The sequence below is a fragment of the Oncorhynchus mykiss genome, chromosome 18 (genome assembly GCF_057628025.1).
Source record: "Oncorhynchus mykiss isolate SJ-2025 chromosome 18, ASM5762802v1, whole genome shotgun sequence".
NCBI lineage: Eukaryota > Metazoa > Chordata > Actinopteri > Salmoniformes > Salmonidae > Oncorhynchus > Oncorhynchus mykiss.
This window is the reverse complement of record NC_143039.1, coordinates 25,043,364-25,062,075: the sequence shown is the minus strand read 5'-3', so window position 1 is coordinate 25,062,075 and position 18,712 is coordinate 25,043,364.

Sequence of the window (18,712 nt, the reverse complement as noted above, 5' to 3'; positions counted from 1 at the left end):
CTGTCCGTCTGCGAGTGTGCTGATGTGAGAATTAAATTGCCATTCTAGACAGACACCCACCAAGCCAGACAGCCAGCCAGCCAGACAGACAGACAGCCAGCCAGTCACACAGCTATTGTAACTTTACAAAGTAAATGTTTCTGACACACAATAAGGATCTACAGCAAGAACATTCACTCTAACACACAATCCCCTGAAGACAGCAGCTTTTTATCTGTGTGTGTGTGTGTGTGTGTGTGTGTGTGTGTGTGTGTGTGTGTGTGTGTGTGTGTGTGTGTGTGTGTGTGTGTGTGTTCCTATCAGTAAATAAATAGCTTTCTGGGGACAGTTAGTTGGACTAGTCCAGTGACTACACATGCACACACACACACACACACACATTTCCATGGAGACAATGTGTCCCTTCCTCTTTTATGTTGGTCTGCCAGTAAATCTAAATTGGCGAGAGCGTTTAACCTCTAACCCTCGCTCAGTCCGCCCGCTCCCCAGTCCAGGCTTCTAAAGACCGAACCAGAGAGAATTAGAATCAATTCTGAAAAAGGAAGAAAGGAAAATGAAGCATTTAAACGTGTTTGAACACAACAGAGCCGAGGTCAAATAAAAGGCATGTGTTTTTCCTCCGTGCCTAAGATAAAAACGCTCCCATTCCGCGTGTAAAGAGTTGTGAGGACCACGGCTGGGCATCGTTGTTTTCGACAGTTCCAGTGGCCAGAATATAGTCTATTATAATGTGACTCTTTGATGTGATCTAATCTAAGAGGGTATAAAGGGAAACCCAATCTGTTTACAGCTTTGATTGGAATTACACAATCAATTACCACCTCCCGCTGAGCCCCAAATGAGCAGGGCCCAAAAGACAGGGGAATTGGTTAAATGTTATTGTTGGGAGGCCATTATCCAACAATCGGCCTGGTTAATGCAAGAAAATGACATTCATTAAAAGCCTCAACAGGAATCTCCCAGAGGGCTGTGCTGCAGCTGACCCCCATTCAGTAGAGGGCTTTGTCTCTGCCGTCCGCTGTGGGGAGGGAAGATCATGTCAAAGACACAAAATGCGGGGAGCACTCTTTTGTAGAGAGACACTGGCTGCCTCTCTCTCTATGCAAGTGTGTGTGTATTGGTGTGTGTGTGTATATTTGTGTGAGAGAGAGAGTGTGAGTGAGAGAGCAGGAGAGAGTGTTAATTACATAATTCCGTGTGTGGGGAGTGTGGGAAGAGAGGGAGTTAGAGAGAGATAGAGAGAGAGTTAAAGAGAGAGTTAGAGAGAGAGTTAAAGAGAGAGTTAGAGAGATAGAGAGTCGTAGAGCACACAAAAAACTATACATACCTTGGCCTAAATATCAGTGCCACAGGTAACTTCCACAAAGCTTTGAAAGATCTGAGAGTCAAGGCAAGTTGGGCATTCTATGCCATCAAAAGGAACATAAAATTCAACATACCAATTAAGATCTGGCTAATAATACTTGAATCAGTTATGCCCTTTATGGTTGTGAGGTCTGGGGTCCGCTCACCGACCAAGAAATCACAAAATGGGACAAACACTAAATTGAGACTCTGAATGCAGAATTCTGCAAAAATATCCTCTGTGTACAACGTAGAACACCAAATAATGCAGGCAGAGCATAATTAGGCCAATACCCGCTAATTATCAAAATCCAGAAAAGTGACGTTATAATCTACAACCACCTAAAAGGAAGCGATTCCCAAACCTTCCATAACAAAGCCATCACCTACAGAGAGATGAACCCGGAGAAGATGTGTACATGTGTACATTGTTACAACACTGTATACAGTGGGGAGAACAAGTATTTGATACACTGCTGATTTTGCAGGTTTTCCTACTTGCAAAGCATGTAGAGGTCTGTAATTTTTATCATAGGTACACTTCAACTGTGAGAGACGGAATCTAAAACAAAAATCCAGAAAATCACATTGTATGATTTTAAAGTAATTCATTTGCATTTTATTGCATGACATATTTATTTGATACATCAGAAAAGTAGAACTTAATATTTGGTACAGAAACTTTTGTTTGCAATTACAGAGATCATACGTTTCCTGTAGTTCTTGACCAGGTTTGCACACACTGCAGCAGGGATTTTGGCCCACTCCTCCATACAGACCTTCTCCAGATCCTTCAGGTTTCGGGGCTGTCGCTGGGCAATACGGACTTTCAGCTCCCTCCAAAGATTTTCTATTGGGTTCAGGTCTGGAGACTGGCTAGGCCACTCCAGAACCTTGAGATGCTTCTTACGGAGCAACTCCTTGGTTGCACTGGCTGTGTGTTTTGGGTCGTTGTCATGCTGGAAGACCCACCCATCTTCAATGCTCTTACTGAGGGAAGGAGGTTGTTGACCAAGATCTCGCGATACATGGCCCCATCCATCCTCCCCTCAATACGGTGCAGTCGTCCTGTCCCCTTTGCAGAAAAGCATCCCCAAAGAATGATGTTTCCACCTCCGTGCTTCACGGTTGGGATGGTGTTTTTGGGGTTGTACTCATCCTTCTTCTTCCTCCAAACACGGCGAGTGGAGTTTAGACCAAAAAGCTCTATTTTTGTCTCATCAGACTACATGACCTTCTCCAATTCCTCCTCTGGATCATCCAGATGGTCATTGGCAAACTTCAGACGGGCCTGGACATGCGCTGGCTTGAGCAGGGGGACCTTGCTTGCGCCGGACGATTTTAATCCATGACTGCGTAATGTGTTACTAATGGTTTTCTTTGAGACTGTGGTCCCAGCTCTCTTCAGGTCATTGACCAGGTCCTGCCGTGTAGTTCTGGGCTGATCCCTCACCTTCCTCATGATAATTGATGCCCCACGAGGTGAGATCTTGCATGAAGCCCCAGACCGAGGGTGATTGACCGCCATCTTGAACTTCTTCCATTTTCAAATAATTGCGCCAACAGTTGTTGCCTTCTCACCAAGCGGCTTGCCTATTGTCCTGTAGCCCATCCCAGCCTTGTGCAGGTCTACAATTTATCCCTGATGTCCTTACACAGCTTTCTGGTCTTGGCCATTGTGGAGAGGTTGGAGTCTGTTTGATTGAGTGAGTGGACAGGTGTCTTTTATAAAGGTTCAAACAGGTGCAGTTAATACAGGTAATGAGTGGAGAACAGGAGGGCTTCTTAAAGAAAAACTAACAGGTCTGTGAGAGCCGGAATTCTTACTGGTTGGTAGGTGATCAAATACTTATGTCATGCAATAAAATGCAAATGAATTACTTAAAAATCATACAATGTGATTTTCTGGATTTTTGTTTTAGATTCCGTCTCTCACAATTAAAATGTACATATGATAAAAATTACAGACCTCTACATGCTTTGTAAGTAGGAAAACCTGCAAAATCGGCAGTGTATCAAATACTTGTTTTCCCTACTGTCTATACATAATATGACATTTGTAATATGTTTATTATTTTGGAACTTCTGTGAGTGTAATGTTTACTGTTCATTTTTACTGTTTATTTCACTTTTGTATATTATCTACCTCACTTGCTTTGGCAATGTTAACATATGTTTCCCATGCCAATAAAGCCCCTTGAATGGAATTGAATTGAGAGAGAGTTAGAGAGAGAGTGTTAGAGAGATAGAGAGTTAGAGAGAGAGATAAAGACAGAGTTAGAGAGTTATAGAGTGAGTTAGAGAGAGAATTAGAGCGAGAGATAGAGAGAGAAAGGGGTTAGAGAGAGCGTTAGAGATAGAGAGTTAGTGTTAGAGAGTTAGTGAGTTAGAGAGAAAGTTAGAGAGAGAGTTAGAGAGACAGAGAGAGATTGAGAGCGAATTAGAGAGAGAGTTAGAGAGAGAGTTAGAGAGAGAGTGAGCATTGTGTGCAATAAAAATGAAATTATTCAAAATCAACATCCAATTAGAATTTGGACTAAAATATTTGACAGTGTAATCCTACCAATAGCTCTTTATGGAAGTGAGGTTTGGGGGCCACTCAATAAACTGGACTTTATGTGGGACAAACATCCACTTGAAGCCCTACATGCAGAATTCTGTCGGAATATTCTACAAGTCCAGAGAAATACACCAACTAATGCATGTAGGGCAGAATTGGGCTGCTTTCCAATAATAATGAAAATACAGAAAATATCATAACATTTTTGGCTACATCTAAATTCAAGTCCAAATTCAAGTCTGCAATTTAAAGCACTTCAAACCCAAGAGCTGAGCCCAGAAACGAGCCCTCTCAGTCAGCTGGTGTTGGACCTCACCAACCAAGCTGACACCAGCACTGCTTCAAAAGAAAGAATTCCAATAAACAAAATCATGAACCAATCAAAGGAATCACATTTACCACATTGGAAAAATGAAACAAAATCCCAAAGCCGACTAAATTGCTATCTGACCCTAAACAGAGAATATGAATTGGCTGATTATCTCTACTCTGTCATAGATACGAAGCAGAGACAGATCCTAACCAAGTACAGGCTGACAGTGAGAGACAGAGACAAATCCTTACCAAGTACAGGCTGTGACCACTGATTGGCAATAGAAACCGGCAGACATAAAAATACATGGCTAACCAAAGAGGATGTGGTCACTAGACAATAGGAGAGGTAGAGACAGAGATACACTTTCTCCTTTACTGTGATAAATATTCCTCACAAAGAGATTCATTTATCACAGAAATTACTGCATTTATTCCAAATTTGTATTTATTAAACCCAGAGGAAAAACTAATAATATTCATGGGCGAAGGAGCAATGGCTCCTCTTGGAGCCAAATATGTATTTTCCTGCCATAGCCTGAGGGACACTGAATAATAACATCTGCACAGTAAGCAGTAACTTACTTATTGTTACTATTATTGTTATTGTTTATCATTCCAAATAGTAGTGGTATGGGTGGTAATGGTAATGATAACAGTTTAGTGATGGTGGTAGTAATAGTAGTAGTAGTGGTATGGGTGGTAATGGTAATACTGACAGTTTAGTGATGGTGGTGGTAGTAGTAGTAGTGGTATGGGTGGTAATGGTAATGATAACAGTTTAGTGATGGTGGTGGTAGTAGTAGTAGGAGTAGTGGTATGGGTGGTAATGGTAATACTGACAGTTTAGTGATGGTGGTGGTAGTAGTAGTAGTGGTATGGGTGGTAATGGTAATGATAACAGTTTAGTGATGGTGGTGGTAGTAGTAGTGGTGTGGGTGGTAATGGTAGTGATAACAGTTTAGTGATGGTGGTAGTAGTAGTAGTAGTAGTGGTATGGGTGGTAATGGTAATGATAACAGTTTAGTGATGGTGGTAGTAGTAGTAGTGGTATGGGTGGTAATGGTAATGATAACAGTGTAGTGATGGTGGTGGTAGTAGTAGTAGTGGTATGGGTGATAATGGTAATACTGACAGTTTAGTGATGGTGGTGGTAGTAGTAGTAGTAGTAGTGGTATGGGTGGTAATGGTAATGATGACAGTTTCGTTATGGTGGTGGTAGTAGTAGTAGTAGTGGTATGGGTGGTAATGGTAATGATAACAGTTTAGTTATGGTGGTGGTAGTAGTAGTAGTAGTGGTATGGGTGGTAATGGTAATGATGACAGTTTAGTGATGGGGGTAGTAGTAGTAGTAGTAGTAGTAGTAGTAGTAGTGCTATGGGTGGTAATGGTAATGATACCAGTTTAGTGATGGTGGTGGTAGTAGTAGTAGTGGTATGGGTGGTAATGGTAATGATACCAGTTTAGTGATGGTGGTAGTAGTAGTAGTAGTAGTGGTATGGGTGGTATTGGTAATGATGACAGTTTAGTGATGGTGGTATTAGTAGTAGTAGTAGTAGTAGTAGTGGTGTGGGTGGTAATGGTAGTGATAACAGTTTACTGATGGTGGTGGTAGTGGTAGTAGTGGTAGTAGTGTTATGGGTGGTAATGGTAATACTGACAGTTTAGTGATGGTGGTGGTAGTAGTAGTAGTAGTGTATGGGTGGTAATGGTAATGATAACAGTTTAGTGGTGTGGTATTAGTAATAGTAGTGGTATTGGTGGTAATGGTAATGATAACAGTTTAATGATGGTGGTGGTAGTAGTAGTAGTAGTGGTATCGGTGGTAATGGTAATGATAACAGTTTAGTGATGGTGGTGGTGGTAGTAGTGGTAGTAGTGGTATGGGTGGTAATGGTAATGATGACAGTTTCGTTATGGTGGTGGTAGTAGTAGTAGTAGTGGTATGTGTGGTAATGGTAATGATAACAGTTTAGTTATGGTGGTGGTAGTAGTAGTAGTAGTAGTGGTATGGGTGGTAATGGTAATGATGACAGTTTAGTGATGGGGGTAGTAGTAGTAGTAGTAGTAGTAGTAGTGCTATGGGTGGTAATGGTAATGATACCAGTTTAGTGATGGTGGTGGTAGAAGTAGTAGTAGTAGTAGTAGTATGGGTGGTAATGGCAATTATGACAGTTTAGTGATGGTGGTGGTAGTAGTAGTAGTAGTAGTGGTGTGGTTGGTAATGGTAATGATAACAGTTTAGTGATGGTGGTAGTAGTAGTAGTAGTAGTAGTATGGGTGGTAAAGGCAATGATGACAGTTTAGTGATGGTGGTGGTAGTAGTAGTAGTAGTAGTGGTATGGGTGGTAATGATAATGATGACAGTTTAGTGATGGGGTAGTAGTAGTAGTAGTAGTAGTAGTAGTAGTAGTGCTATGGGTGGTAATGGTAATGATACCAGTTTAGTGATGGTGGTGGTAGTAGTAGGAGTAGTGGTATGGGTGGTAATGGTAGTGATAACAGTTTAGTGAAGGATGGTAGTAGTAGTAGTAGTAGTGGTATGGGGGTAATGGTAATGATAACAGTTTAGTGATGGTGGTAGTAGTAGTAGTAGTGGTTTGGGTGGTAATGGTAATGATAGCAGTTTAGTGATGGTGGTGGTAGTAGTAGTAGTAGTGGTATGGGGGTAATGGTAATGATAACAGTTTAGTGATGGTGGTAGTAGTAGCAGTAGTAGTAGTAGAAGTAGTATGGGTGGTAAAGGCAATGATGACAGTTTAGTGATGGTGGTGGTAGTAGTAGTAGTAGTGGTATGGGTGGTAATGGTAGTGATAACAGTTTAGTGATGGTGGTAGTAGTAGTAGTAGTAGTGTATGGGTGGTAATGGTAATGATAACAGTTTAGTGATTGTGGTGGTAGTAGTAGTAGAGGTAGTGGTATGGGTGGTAATGGTAATGATGACAGTTTAGTTTAGTGATGGTGGTGGTAGTAGTAGTAGTAGTTGTGGTATGGGTGGTAATGGTAGTGATAACAGTTTAGTGATGGTGGTGGTAGTAGTAGTAGTAGTGGTATGGGTGGTAATGGTAGTGATAACAGTTTAGTGATGGTGGTAGTAGTAGTAGTAGTAGTGTATGGGTGGTAATGGTAATGATAACAGTTTAGTGATGGTGGTAGTAGTAGTAGTAGTAGTGGTATGGGTGGTAATGGTAATGATAACAGTTTAGTGATGGTGGTAGTAGTAGTAGTAGTGGTATGGGTGGTAATGGTAGTGATAACAGTTTAGTGATGGTGGTAGTAGTAGTAGTAGTAGTGGTATGGGGGGTAATGGTAATGATAACAGTTTAGTGATGGTGGTAGTAGTAGTAGTAGTGGTTTGGGTGGTAATGGTAATGATAGCAGTTTAGTGATGGTGGTGGTAGTAGTAGTAGTAGTAGTAGTGGTATGGGTGGTAATGGTAATGATGACAGTTTAGTGATTGTGGTGGTAGTAGTAGTAGTAGTAGTGGTATAGGTGGTAATGGTAATGATGACAGTTTAGTGATTGTGGTGGTAGTAGTAGTAGTAGTAGTGGTATGGGTGGTAATGGTAATGATGACCCGTTTAGTGATTGTGGTGGTAGTAGTAGTAGAGGTAGTGGCATGGGTGGTAATGGTAATGATGACAGTTTAGTGATGGTGGTGGTAGTAGTAGTAGTAGTAGTGGTATGGGTGGTAATGGTAGTGATAACAGTTTAGTGAAGGTGGGGGTAGTAGTAGTAGTAGTGGTATGGGTGGTAATGGTAATGATGACAGTTTCGTGATGGTGGTGGTAGTAGTAGTAGTGGTTTTGATGGAAATGGTAATGATAACAGTTTAGTGGTGGTGGTAGTAGTAGTAGTGGTATGGGTGGTAATGGTAATGATAACAGTTTAGTGATGGTGGTGGTAGTAGTAGTGGTATGGGTGATAATGGTAATGATAACAGTTTAGTAATGGTGGTGGTAGTAGTAGTAGTAGTAGTAGTAGTAGTAGTGGTATGGGTGGTAATGGTAGTGATAACAGTTTAGTGAAGGTGGTGGTAGTAGTAGTAGTAGTGGTATGGGTGGTAATGGTAATTGATGACAGCTTTGTGATGATGGTGGTGGTAGTAGTAGTAGTAGCAGTGGTATGGGTCGTAATGGTAATGGTGACAGTTTAGTGATGGTGGTAGTAGTAGTAGTGGTATGGGTGGTAATGGTAATGATAACGGTTTAGTGGTAGTAGTAGTAGTGGTATGGGTGGTAATGGTAATGATAACAGTTTAGTGATGGTGGTGGTAGTAGTAGTAGTGGTATGGGTGGTAATGGTAATGATAGCAGTTTAGTGATGGTGGTGGTAGTAGTAGTTGTAGTAGTAGTGGTAGTAGTAGTAGTAGTCGTGGTATGGGTGGTAATGGTAGTGATAACAGTTTAGTGATGGTGGTGGTAGTGGTAGTAGTGGTAGTAGTTGTATGGGTGGTAATGGTAATGATTACATTTCAGTGGTGGTGGTATTAGTAGTAGTAGTAGTGTATGGGTGGTAATGGTAATGATAACAGTTTAATGATGGTGGTGGTAGTAGTAGTAGTAGTGGTATGGGTGGTAATGGTAATGATAACAGTTTAGTGGTGGTGGTAGTAGTAGTAGTGGTATGGGTGGTAATGGTAATGATAACAGTTTAGTGATGGTGGTGGTAGTAGTAGTAGTGGTTTGGGTGGTAATGGTAATGATAACAGTTTAGTGATGTTGGTGGTAGTAGTAGTAGTAGTGGTATGGGTAGTAATGGTAATGATGACAGTTTCGTGATGGTGGTGGTAGTAGTAGTAGTAGTGGTATGCGTGGTAATGGTAATGATAACAGTTTATTGATGGTGGTAGTAGTAGTAATAGTGGAATGGGTGATAATGGTAATGATAACAGTTTAGTGATGTGGTGGTAGTAGTAGTAGTAGTGGTATGGGTGGTAATGGTAATGATAACAGTTTAGGGATGGTGGTGGTAGTAGTAGTAGTAGTGGTATGGGTGGTAATGGTAATGATAACAGTTTAGTGATGGTTTTAGTAGTAGTAGTAGTGGTATAGGTGGTAATGGTAATGATAACAGTTTAGTGATGGTGGTAGTAGTAGTAGTAGTAGTGGTATGGGTGGTAATGGTATTACTGACAGTTTAGTGATGGTGGTGGTAGTAGTAGTGGTAGTGGTATGGGTGGTAATGGTAATGATAAAAGTTTAGTGATGGTGGTAGTAGTAGTGGTATGGGTGGTAATGGTAATGATAGCACTTTAGTGATGGTGGTGGTAGTAGTAATGATGATGATGATGGTAGTTGTAGTACTGATATAATGGTGAAGATGACCGTTATTTAGTTATAAGTTAGTTATAGTTTCATTTTCCATATTTAGATTTGTCTATTTATTACATTTCTACTATTGACTGTTACCATGTTATTTGTATTATTTTTGTATTTAATTTAGTATTATTATTTACTACCATTTTATATGATTATTTGCTATCGTTTATAATTTTGTTACAATGTATATTGTATACATAGTTGCTTTGGCAATATTGACACAATGTTTTTCATGCCAATAAAGCAGCTTGAAGTTAGAGAGACAGTTAGAAAGTTAGAGCGAGAGATAGAGTTAGAGAGAGAGTTAGATAGAGAGTTAAAGAGAGAGTTAGAGATAGAGTTAGAGAGAGTTAGATAGAGAGTTAGAGAGAGAGTTAGAGATAGAGAGGGAGTTAGAGAGTGATACAGATCTTAGAATCAACTATTAAAGACTACCAGAACCCACTGGATTCTCCAATTACATTGAATGAGTTACAGGACAAAATAAAAACCCTCCAACCCAAAAAGGCCTGTGGTGTTGATGGTATCCTCAATGAAATGATCAAATATACAGACAACAAATTCCAATTGGCTATACTAAAACTCTTTAACATCATCCTTAGCTCTGGCATCGTCCCCAATATTTGGAACCAATGACTGATCACCCCAATCCACAAAAGTGGAGACAAATTTGACCCCAATAACTACCGTGGAATATGCGTCAACAGTAACCTTGGGAAAATCCTCTGCATTATCATTAACAGCAGACTCGTACATTTCCTCAATGAAAACAATGTACTGAGCAAATGTCAAATTGGCTTTTTACCAAATTACCGTACAACAGACCATGTATTCACCCTGCACACTCTAATTGACAACCAAACAAACCAAAACAAAGGCAAAGTCTTCTCATGCTTTGTTGATTTCAAAAAAGCCTTCGACTCAATTTGGCATGAGGGTCTGCTATACAAACTGATGGAAAGTGGTGTTGGGGGTAAAACATACAACATTATAAAATCCATGTACACAAACAACAAGTGTGCGGTTAAAATTGGCAAAAAACACACACATTTCTTCACACAGGGTCGTGGGGTGAGACAGGGATGCAGCTTAAGCCCCACCCTCTTCAACATATACATCAACGAATTGGCGCGGGCACTAGAAAAGTCTCCCCCTACTAGAATCTGAAGTCAAATGTCTGCTGTTTGCTGATGATCTGGTGCTTCTGTCACCAACCCAGGAGGGCCTACAGCAGCACCTAGATCTTATGCACAGATTCTGTCAGACCTGGGCCCTGACAGTAAATCTCAGTAAGACCAAAATAATGGTGTTCCAAAAAGGTCCAGTCACCAGGACCACAAATACAAATTCTATCTAGACACTGTTGCCCTAGAGCACACAAAAAACTATACATACCTTGGCCTAAACATCAGCGCCACAGGTAACTTCCACAAAGCTGTGAACGATCTGAGAGACAAGGCAAGAAGGGCATTCTATGCTATCAAAAGGAACATACATTTCAACATACCAATTAGGATTTGGCTAAAAATATTTGAATCAGTCATAGAGCCCATTGCCCTTTACGGTTGTGAGGTTTGGGGTCCGCTCACCAACCAAGACTTCACAAAATGGGACAAACACACCCTACAGAGCCCCAGGACAGCAGCACAATTAGACCCAACCAAATCATGAGAAAACAAAAAGATAATTACTTGACACATTGGAAAGAATTAACAAAAAAACTAGAATGCTATTTGGCCCTACACAGAGAGTACACAGAGGCAGAATACCTGACCACTGTGACTGACCCAAAATTAAGGAAAGCTTTGACTATGTACAGACTCAGTGAGCATAGCCTTGCTATTGAGAAATGCCGCCGTAGGCAGACATGGCTCTCAAGAGAAGACAGGCTATGTGCACACTGCCCACAAAATGAGGTGGAAACTGAGATGCACTTCCTAACCTCCTGCCCAATGTATGACCATATTAGAGAGACATGTTTCCCTCAGATTACACAGATCCACAAAGAATTCGAAAACAAATCCAATTTTGATAAACTCCCATATCTACTGGGTGAAATTCCACAGTGTGCCATCACAGCAGCAAGATTTGTGACGTGTTGCCACGAGAAAAGGGCAACCAGTGAAGAACAAACACCATTGTAAATACAACCCATATTTATGCTTATTTATTTTATCTTGTATCTTTTATCTTTTAACCATTTGTACATTGTTAAAACACTTTATATATATAATATGACTTTTGTACTGTCTTTATGTTTTGAAACTTCTGTATGTGTAATGTTTACTGTTAATATGTATTGTTTATTTCACTTTATATATTCACTTTATATATTATCTACCTCACTTGCTTTGGCAATGTTAACACGTTTCCCATGCCAATAAAGCCCTTGAATTGAATTGAATTGAGTGAGTTAGAGATAGAGAGACATTTAGAGAGTGAGATAGAGAGAGAGTTAGATAGAGAGTTAGAGATAGAGAGGGAGTTAGAGAGTGAGTTAGAGAGTGAGTTAGAGATAGAGAGAAATTTAGAAAGAGAGATAGATAGCGAGAGTTAGAGAGTGAGTTAGAGATAGAGAGAAATTTAGAGAGTGAGATAGAGAGAGAGTTAGAGAGAGATAGAGAGAGATAGAGAGAGAGATAAAGAGAGAGTTAAAGAGTGACGCTGGGTGTGCGTGAAAGAGAGCTCCGTAGAAATTAACATGTCTATCATTCTGTACTGAGGCACATAACCCCAGGCCTGAGCTATTGGCTGCAGACTAGCTTCAATCCAGTCACCAACACAATGACCTTTATCACAACCTGGAAAACACGAACACATCCTATATCACAACCTGGAAAACACTGACAGATCCTGTATCACACCCTGGAAAACACTGACAGATCCTATATCACAACCTGGAAAACACTGACACATCCTATATCACAACCTGGAAAACACTGACACATCCTGTATCACAACCTGGAAAACACTGACACATCCTATATCACAACCTGGAAAACACTGACACATCCTATATCACAACCTGGAAAACACTGACACATCCTATATCACAACCTGGAAAACACTGACACATCCTATATCACAACCTGGAAAACACTGACACATCTTATATCACAACCTGGAAAACACTGACACATCCTATATCACAACCTGGAAAACACTGACATATCCTATATCACAACCTGGAACACACTGACACATCTTATATCACAACCTGGAAAACACTGACACATCCTATATCACAACCTGGAAAACACTGACACATCCTATATCACAACCTGGAAAACACTGACACATCTTATATCACAACCTGGAAAACACTGACACATCTTATATCACAACCTGGAAAACACTGACACATCCTGTATCACAACCTGGAAAACACTGACACATCCTATATCACAACCTGGAAAACACTGACACATCTTATGTCACAACCTGGAAAACACTGACACATCCTATATCACAACCTGGAAAACACTGACACATCTTATATCACAACCTGGAAAACACTGACACATCCTATATCACAACCTGGAAAACACTGACATATCCTATATCACAACCTGGAAAACACTGACACATCTTATATCACAACCTGGAAAACACTGACACATCCTGTATCACAACCTGGAAAACACTGACACATCCTGTATCACAACCTGGAAAACACTGACACATCCTATATCACAACCTGGAAAACACTGACATATCCTATATCACAACCTGGAAAACACTGACACATCCTATATCACAACCTGGAAAACACTGACATATCCTATATCACAACCTGGAAAACACTGACATATCCTATATCACAACCTGGAAAACACTGACACATCTTATATCACAACCTGGAAAACACTGACACATCCTGTATCACATCCTGGAAAACACTGACACATCCTATATCACAACCTGGAACACACTGACATATCCTATATCACAACCTGGAAAACACTGACACATCCTGTATCACAACCTGGAAAACACTGACATATCCTATATCACAACCTGGAAAACACTGACACATCTTATATCACAACCTGGAAAACACTGACACATCTTATATCACAACCTGGAAAACACTGACACATCCTATATCACAACCTGGAAAACACTGACACATCCTGTATCACAACCTGGAAAACACTGACACATCCTATATCACAACCTGGAAAACACTGACACATCCTATATCACAACCTGGAAAACACTGACACATCCTATATCACAACCTGGAAAACACTGACATATCCTATATCACAACCTGGAAAACACTGACACATGCTATATCACAACCTGGAAAAGTATCTTACAGTAGGTAACCCATCAAAACTCTCGCAAGTGTTACAGAACATGCAGATGTAAGATTTTAATTTGAGCCAGTTTTCTACATCAGGAAAATAATCCTGCAGCAACAGGAAATGTGAATTATTATATGGATTATAATTAATGGATATGATTGTAGGGGTTGATACAAGGGAAAATCAAGTCTGTAATGTCAAAGTGGAAATACCTCAAAGTTCTCCTGCAGTAGGGTGATCGAATTAAGATCCTACATCTGTAGGACGCTCAAAGAGGTTGTTGTTCTGTATTTATGGAGTTTACATTGAAGCTCAGCGTCCTCCTCTAGATAATCCTGGGATGTAAACTTCCACCAACGGCAAGGCTCTCTCTCTGTTCTATTCACAGAGCCACAGAGAGGACAGAGGGTCGCCAGGAACAAATCCTAACCCAGGTATTTCTGTTCTCGCTCCAGGATAGAAACCACGTCTCCAACAGCAGCGGGTAGAAATAGCCTTCAGAACATGGAAGATGTTCATTCTCATGTCAGAATGTGTCAATGTGGTCATCTCGGCAGGAACTGTCAGATCATCCATAGAGAAATATACTCTTAGTAAAAAAGGGTTCCTGGTAGAACACTTTTGGGTTCCATGTAGAACACAATGTGGAAAGGGTCTTAAATGGAACTCAAAAGTGCTCTCCTATAGGGACAGCTGAATGACTATTTTAGGTTCTAGATAGCACCTTTTATTCTAAGAGTGCAGACAGCTCTGTTGAGTATCATATTGTTTAATTGCCTTCTACTCTTGTCTTCTATGGCGAAGTTCAGATTCTACTGTTGTCTTCTATGGTGAAGTTCAGATTCTACTGTTGTCTTCTATGGTGAAGTTCAGATTCTACTGTTGTATTCTATGGTGAAGTTCAGATTCTACTGTTGTCTTCTATGGTGAAGTTCAGATTCTACTGTTGTCTTCTATGGTGAAGTTCAGATTCAACCATGAAAGGAGATATTTTGTGTGTTTGTATTGACATGTAGGCTAAGTGTGCCATTTTTAAATGTAGGTAGTTCTGTCCTTGATCTGTTCTATTAATGTTGTGTATTATGTCATGTTTCATGTTTTGTGTTGACCCCAGGAAGAGTAGCTGCTGCTTTCACAACAGTTAATGGGGATCCTAATCAAATACACACAAAAAAGGGGGGTCAGGATATTCAATAATGTCCTTTATGCAAAACAAAACTGTTTTTTTTTTTAGCTTTTAACATTAGCACAATTAGCATGAATTAAGAATTCTGGAAATAACAGTTACTTGCCTGTTGTATAGAAGCTACCTTTTCCTCTCTATAAGGCCTGTTATAGAGTAACTAATAGTAGCAAAGCCTGTGATGCTATAAAACAGAGGTAGCCACGAGCGCTTCCCATTTCAACGATATTATCGGTGTGTGTGCCGTGTGTATGTGTGTGTGTGTGTGTGTGTGCGTTACAGTGCGTATGTGTGTGTGTGTGTGCGTTACAGTGCGTATGTGTGTGTGTGTGCGTTACAGTGCGTATGTGTGTGTGTGCCTGCACATAAATCTTCTCTTTGTGCTGCTTCCCATGTGTGTGAAGCAGGCAGGCAGTGAGCTAAGCCCCTGACTGAGAAACAAGCCACAGTAGCAGCATTCCTCACAGTTCACCAAGGCATCTGTCTCTAACAGCATGAGGGCTTCACCAGGGAGAGAGAGGAACAGAGAGAGGGGAGAGAGAGAGGGGGAGTGAGAGAGAGAGAGAGAACAATGGGGGGGAAGACATCTCTCTTTCACTTTCTCTCTCTCTTCCTCTCTCTCTCTCTCTCTCTCTCTCTCTCTCTCTCTCGCTTCTCATTATTTGAGAGACAGCGTCAGCGATAGAAACACTGTTTTTCCCCCTCTCTTTTTCCCTCTCATTTCTCTGGTCTCAGTGTGAGTTTTGTCTTCCATCATCTGCTCAGAGCTGTGAGTCAGCTGCGGGTCATATCACAACACTCCGCGCTACGCTACCAGTTTAGCACCCGACTACGACTGCACCCGATGACTCCTTCACACACAAGCACACTCTTTCTCCCCTGAAACACACAGAGACACAACGAGACAGAGACAGACAGACACATGCAGTGCTGGGAATGGGCGAGCAGGAAACAATAGTGTCATATTCACTGTTGACAGGATTCAAGTGGTAGCTGTTGCTAGTTTGTAGGTGGGTGATACCTGACGGCAGTGACCTTGTTGAACAGGAAGGCCTGGGTGTAAAGCAGTGAGAATATCATGTGTGTGTGGTTGGAAGAGAGAGAGAGAGAGAGAGAGAGAGAGAGAGACAGAGAGAGAGACAGAGACAGAGACAGAGACAGAGACAGAGACAGAGACAGAGAGACAGACAGAGAGAGAGAGAGAGAGAGAGAGAGGTACAGCCATGGTGACAATACAGAGGTACAGAGATAGAGGTACAGAGATAGAGGTAAAGAGAGAGAGGTACAGAGAGAGAGGTACAGAGAGAGAGGTACAGCCATGGTGACAATACAGTACAGTACATTTTTAGCAGAGAGAGAGAGGTACAGACATGGTAACAATACAGTACAGTACATTTTTAGCAGAGAGAGAGGTACAGAGAGAGGTACAGACAGAGAGAGGTACATACATGGTAACAATACAGTACAGTATATTTTTAGCAGAAAGAGAGAGGTACAGAGAGAGGTACAGACAGAGAGAGGTACAGACATGGTAACAATACAGTACAGTACATTTTTAGCAGAAAGAGAGAGGTACAGAGAGAGGTACAGACAGAGAGAGGTACAGACATGGTAACAATACAGTACAGTACATTTTTAGCAGACCCATTTAAATTGGCAAATTCAAATTCACACCTCCTTCCCAGCAGTGGGTCCATCCACCTCTAGAAACAAGTCCTCCCTCCATCTTCACATCGCAAACCCAATTAAATGTCACCTGAGTCGGCTCTGATTGGCCACGGTCAGAGCTGAAGCATTGCTCCTGTGTGTGTCGGGTGACGGTGGCAGTATGAGAATATGCATATCCTTGGAGCTCTGGCAGGGACAGTCTATTTTTAGCCTATATCATCCTAGACTGGCTGTGAGATTGGGGGAGGGGTTGTAGTTAGGGGGAGGTGTCATGCCAAGGATCTCAGAGCCATTCATCTGAAGTGGATCTACAGTGGCGTCACCAAGACGACCTCATCTAGTAGGCTATATCTCCACCTGGAGATTCTTCACGGCCTAGCACAGATTCACGTTCCTGTTGTATGTTAACATGACCGACTCTGCACTGCTGAAATTAATGTTCTGTACTTGGCTCTAATCACCTACTTAAGCGAAGGTGGATAAATTCTCTTTCCTAACGGGCTATGGCCAAGCTGATTGTGGCATACCAACTGTCAGAGCGTACTGTGTTAAAATATGAACAGCATATTAATCAACACCAGAGGTTCACAGATGAAACCTGTTCTTCAATCAACACCAGCAAGGTGGTTACCACGGCAACGCAGACACAAGACAACTCTCCTGGATTCGCGTGTGCGAAACAACAAAAAGAACCTCAACTGCGATTTGATCCGAGATTTGATCCGAGATGCCGGGTTCTCTTCTACCCTGAGAAAACAGTCCCCGTACTACAGGTTCCACACCCACCTTGCGTAGACTATACCGTAGGCCTACAGGAAGTTACCAGGCTGTGTGGATCGTATCGAAGAAGAAGAGAACAACAAGCGACTCCAACACAAGCGAGTCATCTTGGGCAGCCATCATTATCTGTTTAAAGAGCTCTGTCCCCACAGATCATCATTACGAGCCACATTAGAACTACTTTGATTATACTCCCCTAATCCTTAACAGACAGCTGCAGCCCATTCACAGCTGCCTGCATGGCTAATCTCCCCGCCACTAAATACAGCCGAGACAATGGGCAACAAATGACAACTTATACAGAGGGATGGAGAAATATAAAGGAGAGGAGAAACAAAGGGAGAAGAAGAGAGGAGGCGGAGGGAAGCGCTGTTTTGCATCAAAGCCCGAGGTAAACAGTGGTGAAGGGATGGTTAGACTGGAGATGCCAGGAGATGTTCTCTCTGTAAACATCATGAGATGTAAATGAGAGGAGAGAGGGGGAGAGAGAGGTAGAGGTAACGGGAGAGGGGAGGGAGAGGTAGAGGTAACGGGAGAGGGGAGGGAGAGGTAGAGGTAATGGGAGAGGGAGAGGTAGAGGTAACGGGAGAGGGAGAGGGAGAGGTAGAGGTAACGGGAGAGGGGAGGGAGAGGTAGAGGTAACGGGAGAGGGGAGGGAGAGGTAGAGGTAACGGGAGAGGGAGAGGGAGAGGTAGAGGTAACGGGAGAGGGAGAGGTAGAGGTAACGGGAGAGGGGAGGGAGAGGTAGAGGTAATGGGAGAGGGGAGGGAGAGATAGAGGTAATTGGATAGGGAGAGGGAGAGGTAGAGGTAACGGGAGAGGGAGAGGTAATGGGAGAGGGAGAGGTAACGGGAGAGGGGAGGGAGAGGTAGAGGTAACGGGAGAGGGGAGGGAGAGGTAGAGGTAACGGGAGAGGGGAGGGAGAGGTAGAGGTAATTGGAGAGGGAGAGGGAGAGGTAGAGGGAACGGGAGAGGGAGAGGTAACGGGAGAGGGAGAGGTAACGGGAGAGGGGAGGGAGAGGTAGAGGTAACGGGAGAGGGAGAGGTAACAGGAGAGGGAGAGGGAGAGGTAGAGGTAACGAGAGAGGGAGAGGTAAAGGTAACGGGAGAGGTAGAGGTAACCGGAGAGGGGAGGGAGAGGTAGAGGTAACGGGAGAGGTAACGGGAGAGGGAGAGGTAGAGGTAACGGGAGAGGGAGAGGTAGAGGTAACGGGAGAGGGGAGGGAGAGGTAGA